Source organism: Cygnus atratus, chromosome 1 (genome assembly GCF_013377495.2).
Source record: "Cygnus atratus isolate AKBS03 ecotype Queensland, Australia chromosome 1, CAtr_DNAZoo_HiC_assembly, whole genome shotgun sequence".
Taxonomy (NCBI): Eukaryota; Metazoa; Chordata; class Aves; order Anseriformes; family Anatidae; genus Cygnus; species Cygnus atratus.
In genome coordinates, this window is record NC_066362.1 from 72,279,077 (window position 1) to 72,292,031 (window position 12,955).

Consider the following 12,955-nt stretch of genomic DNA (forward strand, 5'->3'; position numbering starts at 1 on the left):
GCCAAGAAGTGAGGCTAGCCTTAAATCGGGTCCAACATGGCAGATTGCTTTCAATGCCATCTAGCAATCTTCTGGGCATCAATTCAGTTATTTCTTCTTTTCCCTATTACTTCTAAGCCCTCCTTGAAACTGAGGCCAGAAGCTCAGAGAGGTTACAGACATGGCAGTGCTAGAAGTTACTTTCAGAAAACTACTGTGATCAGGTGCTGACAAGTCTTCTGTGCCCCTTTGTATTCTTTCGATTAAAAAAAAAAATCAAATCAAATCAAGTGTCAGCAAGACGCATGATGGGATTTAACCCCATGCTAAAAATAATAATAATTTCTACTAATATCCAGAAAAACAGATAAGTTGTTTCCTAGACAAGCCCAAGTAAACATACACATTGACAACTGCCTGTTATAGGATGTTTAGGGATCTCAAGTAATTTTTCTCTGTGTTCTTTCCTCTAATTCACTGCAATAATTTTTTTAATTTTTGAGATACATCATTTTGTCTCCTTTGAGGAAAAGGATTCATTTGTTTCTTCTAAAAAATATTTTAAAGTTGCTTTGTTGATGTAAAATTAAGAAATAAGAAAAAAAAAGTAAAAGTAATAGCACATTCCAGACAGTTTATTAAATAAAACACAAAAGCACCTCTTGGGTGCTGGAAACATTCATGGTTCAGCCTTATGCCTTTACAGTGGCCCCGGCATGTGTTAATGATTACATATATTCATTCACTACCAAAAATAGTTTCCTCCAGAATTATGCACAAAGAACATTTGTCCACAGTGAATTTGAAGCTTGGCTAGTCTGCTTGGGTTACAGTTACTCCTAATTTCACAGTGGCAAAAATCCAGAAGTCTACTTTGTTTTAGCAGTTTATCTTCTATGTCAGAATATTTTATTCATTCATTCAAAAGTTAGGAAAGTAGAAGTGCCTAAAAACTGAAACTTTTACCTTACCCATGGAACTGGCTGTCACAATATACAGATTGCTATATCAAAATCCTAGTTAGCTTATCTGGAAACAGCGTATCTTTCTCTCCTCCTCCACTCATTTTGGCCTTCTCAGGAAACCTCAAGTAGGATCTTGATTCCTTTCATATGCTTTAAGAAATTACTATATGCTATCAATACCAAACCATTTACAAGCATATAAGTAATGATTACAAAACCAGTAGCAAAGTAAAATATTCAACAAAAATCATGTGTAGTTTTAATATGTCCACTGTTTTACAATAAATGAGTGCTGGGGGTGGGGATTTGCTGGACGTTTTTCTAAGCACAGACATACACCACTTAAGGCGTAAGACTTTTTACACATATTTTAAAAGTTAACTGCATAGAAGGCTCTCGAAGACTTCTCCTGTGTTGCTTTGAAGCCCTCTATTTCTCCCTCTCCTTTTTTTTGGATGCAGAGAAAAAGTGCTCCATTCCTGCTTGGAATCTAAACGAGAACAGGAAGTAACGTCTGAGCTCCACAGAGATTCATTTTTATTTGCTTACAGGACGTGGCGGATTCAAAAACTGGCTTCATTTTTCAGTATCCTTAAAGGACCTGCCTTTTTTTTTTTTTTCTCTCCTTCCTTTTTGGCAGGGAGCATGGTTGGAACTTCAAGTTCAGCCAAAATAGACAATAAAACAGTAAGAAGGCATAATGCCAAAAATGCAAAGGCATCAGCATCCAGAGCATAATTCTACCCCTTTTTTCTCTCACCCCTCCCCTCAATGATTTACACAGGAAGACGTAAAAAACAGAAAACCTTCTTTGTCCTAGAATGAACTCCTCATATTTTAAAACAGCCTACGAACATCTCAGAGCCACTGGAGGCAAGTTAAAGAATGATACTGCTCATTTGAGCTGACAGATTTTTTTTTTTAATCCATGTTTTATTGTTATGTTCCTTTGAATATCATACTTTGTTCTGCTTCTTGGGAGAAAACGTTTGTATGAAGTAACAACATGTGGAATCTCTCACACAACACAATATGCAATTTGGTGCAAGAGTAACTTTTTTCCCCTCCCTCATGATACAGTGTTAAACATTATTCTCATGGGCAGTAAGCCCATGCTAACCCTTGAAGCCAAAAAACCCCAGTTAATTGGAAACTCTCATTTTGTTGCAGCAAAACTGATTTTTTTTTGGGGGGGGGGGAAGGGAGTGGGGGAGGGGGAGGGTGTCTAACCCGCAAGTAATGCCGTGAAAATTATGAACAATGACCAAGAAAGAAGCAAAGCTTCTCTGTAAGGATATGTGCAAATGTTTCCTCACATTTGCAACAGGAAGCCAGGCAGGATGGGTCTGGGGGAAGGTCTGGAAGCTTTAGAGCAAAATGTAGGGAAAGACAAAAATAGATTTTGAAGAAGATATTGTCTTCCTTGCTGCATTAATCCATCTTTAGAATTAGAGGCTAACTATGTCAGCGTTTCCTTTCCATTGTGTAAAATTGAACCTATATAATTTGCAGAAAATATCCAGAAACCACACACAACGCCTTCTATTTATCAACAAGAGTCAAAGAACAATCTCTGCAGAAGCATGCATCTAACTTGGATTGAAAGCGAAAAAAAAAAAGAAAAAAGTGTGTGGGGGGGGGGGGGGGGGGGGGGGCAAAATAAAGGCTATCTCCTTTATTTAAGGAAGCCAGTGTGCACCTGAAATATATTAACTAACTTTTGCCTTCCTAAGAAAGAATATAAAGAATAGCTATGACACTGACATTAAAAAGAATTAAAATGCTTACCAAAGAAAAATGGTATACTTTGGTTCAATTGTGGTGAAAAAAAATTTTTGGTGTAAAAATGGTGCTATTTCAGAGTATTTGTAAGGCCAAACACTGGGAAAGCAGGCAACTGTGAGAAAAGCACAGAAAAGGCTATCACATAACTGAGGATTTAAGCCCAGTTTTCAGAGGAACTGCCAAATGAACTCACTCTAAAACAGGTGTGACAAAATGGCATGCTTGTCTGAGCTAGGGAAAACACAAATCATCCCACAGAATTAGCAGGAGCCCCACAGAATCAATAACAAGGAAAAAATTTCTGAGAAAAGTTTCATGACATTGCCATGAGGTTGCCACATTCAGAGAGGAAAATAGTAGCAGGTACAATAAATTTAAATTACAGAACAAATGGCATCTGCCCACCCTTGTGCTGGTGGTGTGGATAAAGAAAATAATAAAACAAAAAGCCGATCAATCAAACAAACAACAGAAGAAAAATTAAAAAAAAGAAAAAGAAAAAGAATAAGGGCATCAGACCCAGAAAGGATTAAACAATTAGCTGCTACAGATTATTTAACAAATCCATGTAACTTCAAAGGGATGAATAACAGATTATCTATATCGATGCTCTATAAATGACTCAATTTGACTCCAATTTATCCTGTGGCAAAATACATCATTCCCCAGCTCTAACTTGGAAATCATATGCAAGAAATAATAATAGTGCCACAAAAAGAGCTGGAATCCAGTGTTTTTTCACTTGGTTTTGTTTTCAGGGCTTTTTTCTTTGTTTTGCTGACTTTATATGTATATAGAAACTAAAGTTGGAAGGAGATGATAGAAGAATACATGCACCACCTCTGCAGGAATAAGGTAAAAAGGCTTATCTAAGTTCTAGGAGCAAAGATAGGACAGCTAATCCTAGAGTTGACAAATTTTCACTCTAGCAGACTCTGTTTTAGCAAAAACTACATACTTATTTACTAGTAGCACATTCTCCATTAAAGACCTGTGAGAAAAAAAAAAAGCCATCCCTGCACGCTCCATACCACCCTCAGGAACACACAGCTCAAACAGCAGCAGAATGGTTAAGTGGCCCAGTGGGCCTACAACCAAGAAAGAGAGCTAAGGCCGGAGGAATGGGAACCAAGCCAATTGTCTAGACAGCAGGCATAAAAACATGCCGGCTAAATTTAATCAGCTGCCTCCTTTATTTTGTAAAGTGAATGGGTAGATTATAGCCAGGGTGACACAAAATTTGTGATTGAAATTGCTTATTTAATTGTAATTTAAAGAGAGATGAACTTCATCCCAGTTCCATATCCATCATGCTCATTCTTGCACACTGAAATCAAGAACCATCTTTAAAATAAACACCAGCTGGTGAAAGCCTCCAACTTCTGCAGTGGTTCCTATCTTTACAGATTCTTCTTCTGTTTTAGGGGATGGGTGAGAAGATCAGCAAAGGCCCCCCTTTCTCAAGCTACCCTAAGTTTTCTGTTCTCCACAGAGGGCCATTTAAGATTCAGACTGCCAGGTTCTTTCTTAAGGCGGGGGGCAAAGTTGGCAAAGGACAAATAATGTGATTTATAACATGTACTGACTATAATCAGTTGCACAGACTGAAGTACAGAACAGCTGGCAGGATTGTGAAGGACAGTTCTCATTAGAGATCTGCTATTTAAACTCAGTAACTATATCCAAATTTTGATCCAAAGGACTTAAAGGAAACAAGGTGAAATTCTAAACCTTTCTTGAGAAAAAAAACTGTTGTTGGTGGTACCAATGTCTAAACCTCACAACACTTCCATTTAACCCTTCCTTCCCTGAAACTCGGAGCTGGATTTGTGATTTGCAGACCTCATGCAATACATTGCCCACTGGGATGGAAAACAGAAAGAACAGGACATGAGCAACAATTACAGCTAAAGCAGAAAACCATCAAACCCAAACTGAAGAGTGTTAGTTTTTTTAAGTTGTCGCTCCTACCAACACTTCTTTGTCTTAAACTACACAAGTTTCAGAAAAATCAGGATAAGCTGGTAAGACAATCTCCAATTGCATATTTTTCATCTGAAATGCAGCAACTGAAAACCCCAGTGGAAGTGTTAATGAATATCTGAATGTTGATCAATTCCATTGTTTAAAATTCCTGCTCTGCACATACTTTGATACTGCACATACTGCTGCTTGTGACAGTAAAAATATCTACAAAGCAACTATACACAAAATTATCAAAAGCTTACTTAAAATTATGAAAATAAAAATATAAATCTTCTAATGACGAAACTCAACCCTGTTACAAAATAAGAGTTGCTTTTGTTTTGTGTTTTTTTTTTTTTTTAAAGAAAAGCAGAATCACCTTTCATTAGCTTCCTACATTGAAGTATAACAGTATATTATGATCCCTTTTTAAAAGTAGAGAAGGGTACCAACAATAAACTCCTTGCCCAATGCAGATACAGTACAAAAAAAGTTTATGACATTATGGTTCTTTAATCTAGAAAAATATCTTTATAATTAACACGTTAGTTTAAGAAGTATAGTCACACGCATGTGCTAAGCAATGCTTTCTGAGGAATTCTAGTGAGTTATGGCAAGCTTATTTATTCAAAAAGCAGTTGCTAAGTAAACATTACAGAATATCCACTGAAAACATATTAAAGGTCATAATCACAAGCACTGATATTAAAATCCCCATCTCCTGCATTCAGACTCAGAGAGCATATATATTTCATGAAATCCACAATTCAAATAATCTCTATTTTACATACTATCAGCAGAAACAAGATGGACCAAGAGCTATTTATAGGCTTTTCATCAGATGTCTATAAAAAACAAACTTAAGAAAATTGCATTAGATTTGCAGATAATCTCTGAACAAAGAGATTATACTTAAGTGAATTGCTATGAATTGCTATAATCACAGCAGGTTCACATAATCGCAGAATAAAATACTGAAGAATAAACACTTTCTCCTCACAAAAGGAAAGCATAGATATACTTTATTAAATTAATAATCCCCTCTTAAAATATCTGCTAAAACAATTACAATATGTCAACAACAACAAATTACATATATATGCATATATGTGTGCATATTTACATACACACATATAAACCTCCATTACTTTTTTAATAGTTACAAATATCAGGGGGAAAAAATCAGCAAGTGAACCTACACAGGATCAACAAACTACTATTAAGTTAACCTATAAAAAAACAATACTGCAGATGATGTGCTGTTAACATGTCAGACTTCCATTATTTTTTGCATCAGGGTTGCATGGGATTCCATGCACTTGCATAATGCAAGCCAGTGAGGATGAAATTTGCATTATAGGCAATACAGGTCAAAGCTTTATTTTTAAATCGAATCACTTTTGCACTAAAAAAGATCCAGTTGCTCACTGTTCTGTACAGCTTCCAGGATTATTTCACCTCTTTGTCTGGAGCAGCTGCCATAGTGGATAAAGCAAACTTCATCTGTGAATATGGAATATTCAAAACCATATAGCATCTAAAATACTGCCTTTATCTAGTGCAGATTTCATCCTTCATTTACTACCTTGGATGTATTATTACAGAGGAGTAGGCCAGAAGGTATACATTGTGAACTAAACATGAAACAGTGAAAAACAGAATGAAGAGGCAAAGCAGAAGTCTTATGCTCATGAGACTGAAGACCTATGCTAGCAACTTTCTAAAAAGAGACAAATTTATTCCAATGAAACAGGCAGAAGACAGGTAAGGAAGAGAATGTAACGAAGTACAAACGACCTAGTATAGCAAACTGATATGTATTTGATTCCAGGGATAAAATTTAAATGAATAGGCATGTACTGGCAAAAGGCCAGCTCCTAACAGAACACAAACCTTATAAGATTTGAGTTCTGTTTTTAATTTCAAACCCATGAACTTTAAGTGGATTTGAAATTAGGCAAAACACGTTCATCCATTCCTATTTATAATAGGAAAGACAGACAAGCAAGCTCTAGTTTGGACACTGGAAAAGACAGCAATGACACAAAGCATCCTTTTGCTTCCCAACCTTAAGTCTGGTAAAGTGGAGCATGTGTATGTATGTTGCTTTAAAGACAACACAAAGAAGCAGCTCACAGCTGGAAACGCTCCTCCTGGAAGACTGCAAAGTGTATAGGCCTGCTGGTTGTCTCAAAAGCTCCCTTTTGTCTGGGCTTTTTCTTTTTTTTTTGTTGTTGTTGTTGTTGTTGTGCCCCCCTCGTCCCACTTAAATAATTTAAAAAAGAAGTTTACAAGAAAAGGATTTTATTCAATCAGGCAAAGAAGAGGGGTGAAAAAACTCTTGTAGAATTTTAATGCAAGCAAGACCAGTTGAAGCTGCACACTGCACACATTGCAGCAATACTGTTATCGTAACCACTGTGGGCTAAAAACATTGGACAGTGAAATTTGTTGAGATCAGTAAAAACTGATATGACTGGCCAAGGTGAACAACATTTCAGGCAGACATCCACTTCTATTGCAGGCCTGAAGGCTGGTGCATCTAAAATCTCACTTGTTTTTTTCCAGTCTCATCAGCTGGTCTACTACAAGGCATTACCCTTCTCAACAGACTTTTGAACAAAGAATTTTTTTGAAATGACATGTAAAATTTCATTTTACATTTTGAAGCCAAGAGCGGGCTTCAAAACTGAACAATAATCACACCATTAGTTCTGGCTCTGATGCTTGCACCCCACTTCGCTGCACTGGCTCTCACTGAGATGCCTTGTGCTTCACCTGAAAGGATGGATCACACATTCTCTGTGGACAGAATTTTTATGACCACACCTCAAATTACCTGAGAAAAGCAGATCTGAAGAAGGATATCACCATAGCTGGAACATATTACACATGATGCCCCACATCATCCAAACCAGGACCGTATCTTGAATGCCGCATCTCTGGACTAGTCACAGCGCTCAGCACAAGTAATACAACAGTGCACTGTGGTTACTGCCTTAAGCAGAGAAGCACTGTTAATGACAAAGAGGAGCATGAAACTCAATCTTCAGCTTTTTCCTCTTTCCAGAAAGTTCAATCAGAGCAAATTCTTTGGCAAGAAAGTTAACAAAAAGACCCAAGAAATCAAACATAAATCTGGTAATATGCCAAGAGGGGAAGAGCAGAAGGGAAGAGAATTGGCAGGCTTTATTACTAAGTATACTTTGTGTTAGCCAGCAGATCCAAGATTAACATACAGAGATTGGATTCTGTACAGGAAATCTATTATACCGACTGCTCTCCTGTTATGTATATTGATTTCAGAAAAAAATCAAATGCCTAATCAATATCTTCTTTTCTTCTTGTGAAAAGTATATGCATCTGGATACTTTCCTGACATGTAATCCAGCTAGGAAGCCAGGAGCCTAGAGCAAGTAAACTTATTTTTATAATCACAGCCTGAAGTTTTCGGTTTTTCATTTTAAAGTTGTAACTCTCATCAGTGGGAACCATTTCTGGTAAGACCTCTTTTTCGGGCATTTCCACACAAATAATCCCTGAAGAATTCAGTAATATTAATAGATTTTAGCACGTTGATTTAGATTTTAAAGGATGTTACACATCCTTTTTTCCAGTTTTAGCTTTCCATTATGCAAAATTTGCAGAAGAATACCGATCATGTCAGATCACAATTCATCCACCTTGTACAGAGCAAAGTTTGCTTAGTACCTGTGAACTTGCATCATCAGCCATTGACCTCTCTGCTCAAAGGGAGCTCAGTGAGAGTTCAGAACACGGTGGTTTCTGAATGCGGGACCATCCCATCTTCCCCTCACAAGTGACTTCATCTAACTGCATGGTCCTTCCGTGAAGATATGAAAGCCTGCAGAAAAAGAGCTTTCTTTGATGCATTATCTCAATGTCTTTAAACACTACAATTAACTGCCAGGAGGCCTTAGACTTTTTAGCGCTAGAGGTTTCTCAAGACAAACACTGACTGGCACAGTACTGAGGCTGACCCTTCTCAGGGTGACACTTATCTGACAGTTTAAGTGATTCCTCAGCCGTGCTTTCCATAATTCTGCAACAACTTGCTCTAGCTGACTGTAATGGATATTGGATAAGGATTTCACATCCTAAGGGTTAAAAGAAGCGTACCAGAATGTCACTAAAGCTTAATTCCTTTGCAGTTAAAAATAGATTGATTTTAAAATAAGGAATAAATGTTAATATTGATTAATATCTCCAGTTTTAATAACAAGAAATTAGGAAGTTAAGGTCTTTTAAGCTGCAAAATTTTTCTATGGAATTAGTAAAAGCCTAGTTTTCACAATTTCAGCAGGAAACAAATGCTCCTAGGTAGAAACCACAGTATGAGTCTACAACCAGAGCAAAGTGTTTATGGAAAAGCTGTAAGTCTCTGAAGAGAACTGTCTGATAACTGAAGTGCTGCCACAAACTGCTTTGTAGCAAAAGAGATAAAATACCTTAGAACCAAGCACATTGCTTTAGACTTGAGAAAAAACGAGCATCTAGAAAATCTGCATCTAATAAATATTCTTTAAATGTTTCAAATGAATATAGCAAAAGTCAATGCTCAATAAGAAGCAGGCTATGTTGAATTTAACAACTGACTTTTAAAGTACTTATTTTCTGGTTTTCTACTTTTTTAATGAAATAAGAAGCCCTTATATACTAGACATCCTGGATTTAATTTCATAAATGATCACATTATTTTTTCCCTTATCAAATGCTTCCAAGACACTGATCAAGAGCTTCCTAAGATTAAAAACAGCATTCATCATAAGGACTTTTGTAAATAATTGTTATAAATAATTTCCATTTTTTAAAAATGAAAAATAAAGTTTAAATATTTCTTTCTTTCTCCCTCCCCAAGCTTTCAAATCAGCAAGTCTTTCCGCAGTACCATCCGCACAAGAGCAACTGAAATTGTGAAACACTCCTGCTACAAAATTTTCATTACAGCATTAATTCTGCTAGTTAGCTACAGCAATGTATTTTCTCCACATAGGCAACAATTTTTGTGCTATTTTATTAGAGCTGCAATGCCTCAATCGGATTTTTTATTTATTTTTTAAGATTATGATCTTGCACTGACAGAGAGCACCAATCTGTCTCAAAAGGACACCTAGAGTCAGATTTGCTTGGCTGTGCTGTGGAGGTTAACAGCTGGAGTTCCAAGGAGTCCCATCTACTCAGGTTTAACACACATCACATATAATTAAAAACTGAAATATTTATCCTGGCTCCACAGCTATAAAACTTTTCAACCTGCCCCTTATGTTCTGTAAAGCAAATGTGTATGTTCACAAACCTGCAGTTGAGGACTAATGGGGATTTCACAGGTAACTCATTTTGGTTTATGACATACAGGAAAAGTGGCTCTCCAAGCAATTTCAACCATGGTATCACAATGTGAAGAGTTTTTGAATCACTTGTTCCAGCTAAAGATATTCCACATTTTCTAAACCAGCAGTGTAATAGAAAATCCGTTCTCTATCTGGTAACACTATTCTCTACCCAATAACACCACTAACTTGTGGTCTATCCATTTATCTATCTCTTCTTAAGAAATACACTGCTTCCTCTTGTCTACAAACTGTCCTCTTAAATTCTATGCCCTATGAGGCATCCCAGGTTTTCAACTTGTTTGTAGTGTTCTTCCACTTTTCCCAATTCTTTTATTTACTATGTTGTTTTCCTTATTCTGCTTACACACTTACAGTTTGAATAAACGATGAGGAGAAAATGATAAGCAGCATATAAATGCGGTAATACAATTTAATAAAACACCAGAATAAATCACAATGCAAATAAGCACTACAAAGAAAGGTGAAACAGGTTCTGCCAAAACTGAAAACAGAAGCAGGGTTGCCAAAAACATCACAGTAAGTCCGTGACTGAAAATTAAATCTTGTAACATAAAACCAAGGCTCTGCTGTTCTACACCATCTCTCAGACAGCATGAGCAATTACTACAGGCACAGAATTGCAAAATACAGATCTTTGGTTCTGCCACAGTGAGTGTGCTTGCCTCATTCTCGGCTCTCCTTCAGCACTGATCCATACAATTCTTCCACACCTAACTGCTTTGGCCTATTTTACTTATGCACACTACCATTTTCACTTTTCACGGCATTTACCCAGACATGGGATTTATATGTTTTTTTTTCCAAGTGGAGGAAAAAGAATTAAGCATCATTTTACCTACATACCTACTACTACTGTTGTTCTATCTCATCCTGCATACCGAAGGATTCTGCAATACCTCACTTCTGGGTCAAACAAGATGCATGCTACTAAAAACTCACAGAAGTTAGAGCATTAGAAAGGCCAGGTGGCAACTGTAACTACATAATTAAGTGTCTTTCATAATTTAATTAAGCATCCAAATGTTCCAGAAAAAAAGACTTAACTTCCTTCAGGTAAAAAACAACATGATTCCTTTTTCTGCCTTCTCAACCTCCAGTATCCAAAACCACTGATCCTAGGCCAACACAAAGATTATTTGAAACCTGGACAATATTTAGTTCAAGTGAGAAAATAAAATACGCAGTTTTATAATAAATTATGCCACTTCAATTGGGGAAAAAAAAAAAGCCCTTTTAATCTGTGCCATCAGAAGCAAAAAGTTAAGACAAATACAAAGATTTCCTGGAGAAAGGGGCGTGGGGGGAGTGACCAACACAGCTCAAAAGGCATAGCCATTATATCCAGCTTACAAGAATCATGTGTCTGGAATTAAAGAGAAAGTATAGGATTTCAGCATGTTCAAAGCTAAAGAGAAAGCAACTTCCCTCGAATATCCTTCTCTCCCCCAAATACTGAAAAACATACCATAATAGGCACTTAAAAATATATAGCCCAGTGTTAGAATTGCAGAGTAAATAGCAACTCTATCCATTCACAGCCCATACTGAAAATATGTGCTATATGTATGAGATGCCCTTCAAAGCATTACACATTTTGCTGCTTTTGTACTTCAAACTTCATTGTCACATGGAGGTATACAAGCAAGCTTGCACATAGATGTTACACCGTACAGCTATGTTACAAGTTTTGATCTAGCATTTGTCTTGGTGCCCAGAGCATGGTCTCAAAACACATTCAGTCAATGCTCAGTATTTTTTCCATATCTGTTTTGTTAATTATTCTAACAACCTGTGGGTAGAGACCATTTAAAGGAAATACATTTCCAACTTTTCTTACACACCAGCAAAATAAATGTTATCTGTTATCTGCATTATCTTAAAATTATTTTAATATTTCTGAAAGGATGACAGCAGCAATATAGAAGCTGTATTTCTGTACTTGCAACATACTCCTAAGAAGCCAATACAGCCTAAGGTTCTCTAAACCATTTCAACACGTCAACACTTTTGTTGCTGCAAAGTGAGAAAGGAGCCTATGAAAGTTTATGTACCCACTTTCTCTCTCTTTGTATGCCTCTTCCCAGTACTGCTGGTAAAGCACAGACAACTTAGTTTCTCTCCAAGTTATCTAAGCAGAGGACAGCCTTCACTCTTGGCACACTAGTCAAATCCAATGTTTCTATAACCCCCATTAGCTGTAACACTTCTTGAAAGTGAAAAATGTTATATAAATAAGACAATTGAGTGCTGGATTACGGCAGAATTTTGCCAGTATATAATGTTAAGCAATTATTCATCACTAGGCATAACACTCCTACTAAAAGGATTTTTTAGTTTATTTTAAGGATACACAAAGAAAACCAGAGGAGTCAAAACACTGAAATTATCAACACTGACCTCCACTGAGCAGGACAGGGCAAAGACTGGTTAACAGTTGGACTCCAGAGCCATGCTACACAACGAAAGGTGCTATTTTGAGCTCAGAGTGACAATTCTGAAAAGTTTAAAGGAATCTTTCCTAACTCAATCCTTGAATGCAAGAGCAACTTCTTCTAGTGTACCATGTGGAAAACAAGCAGCATTTGCTGCTTGTTTCCACACATACAGTGGCTTTGCTAATAATAATGTGCCACCGTTTCCACACATAGGCTTTAAATAAACAACACGTGCAGCCAAAGCACACTTGCTGAACTATCATGAAAAACTTCAATGTATTTTTATCCACGTTCAAAATCAATTTTGAGGATCACTTCCTTGTTGCACAAGCAGAGCAGAGCTAAATTAACACATGCTTGGTCTCCAAAGAAGGACAGGATTCAGACTTAAGAACAGGCATTAAAATATTAACTGTCACAGTACTGCTTATGAAAGACATTGCATGAGTCA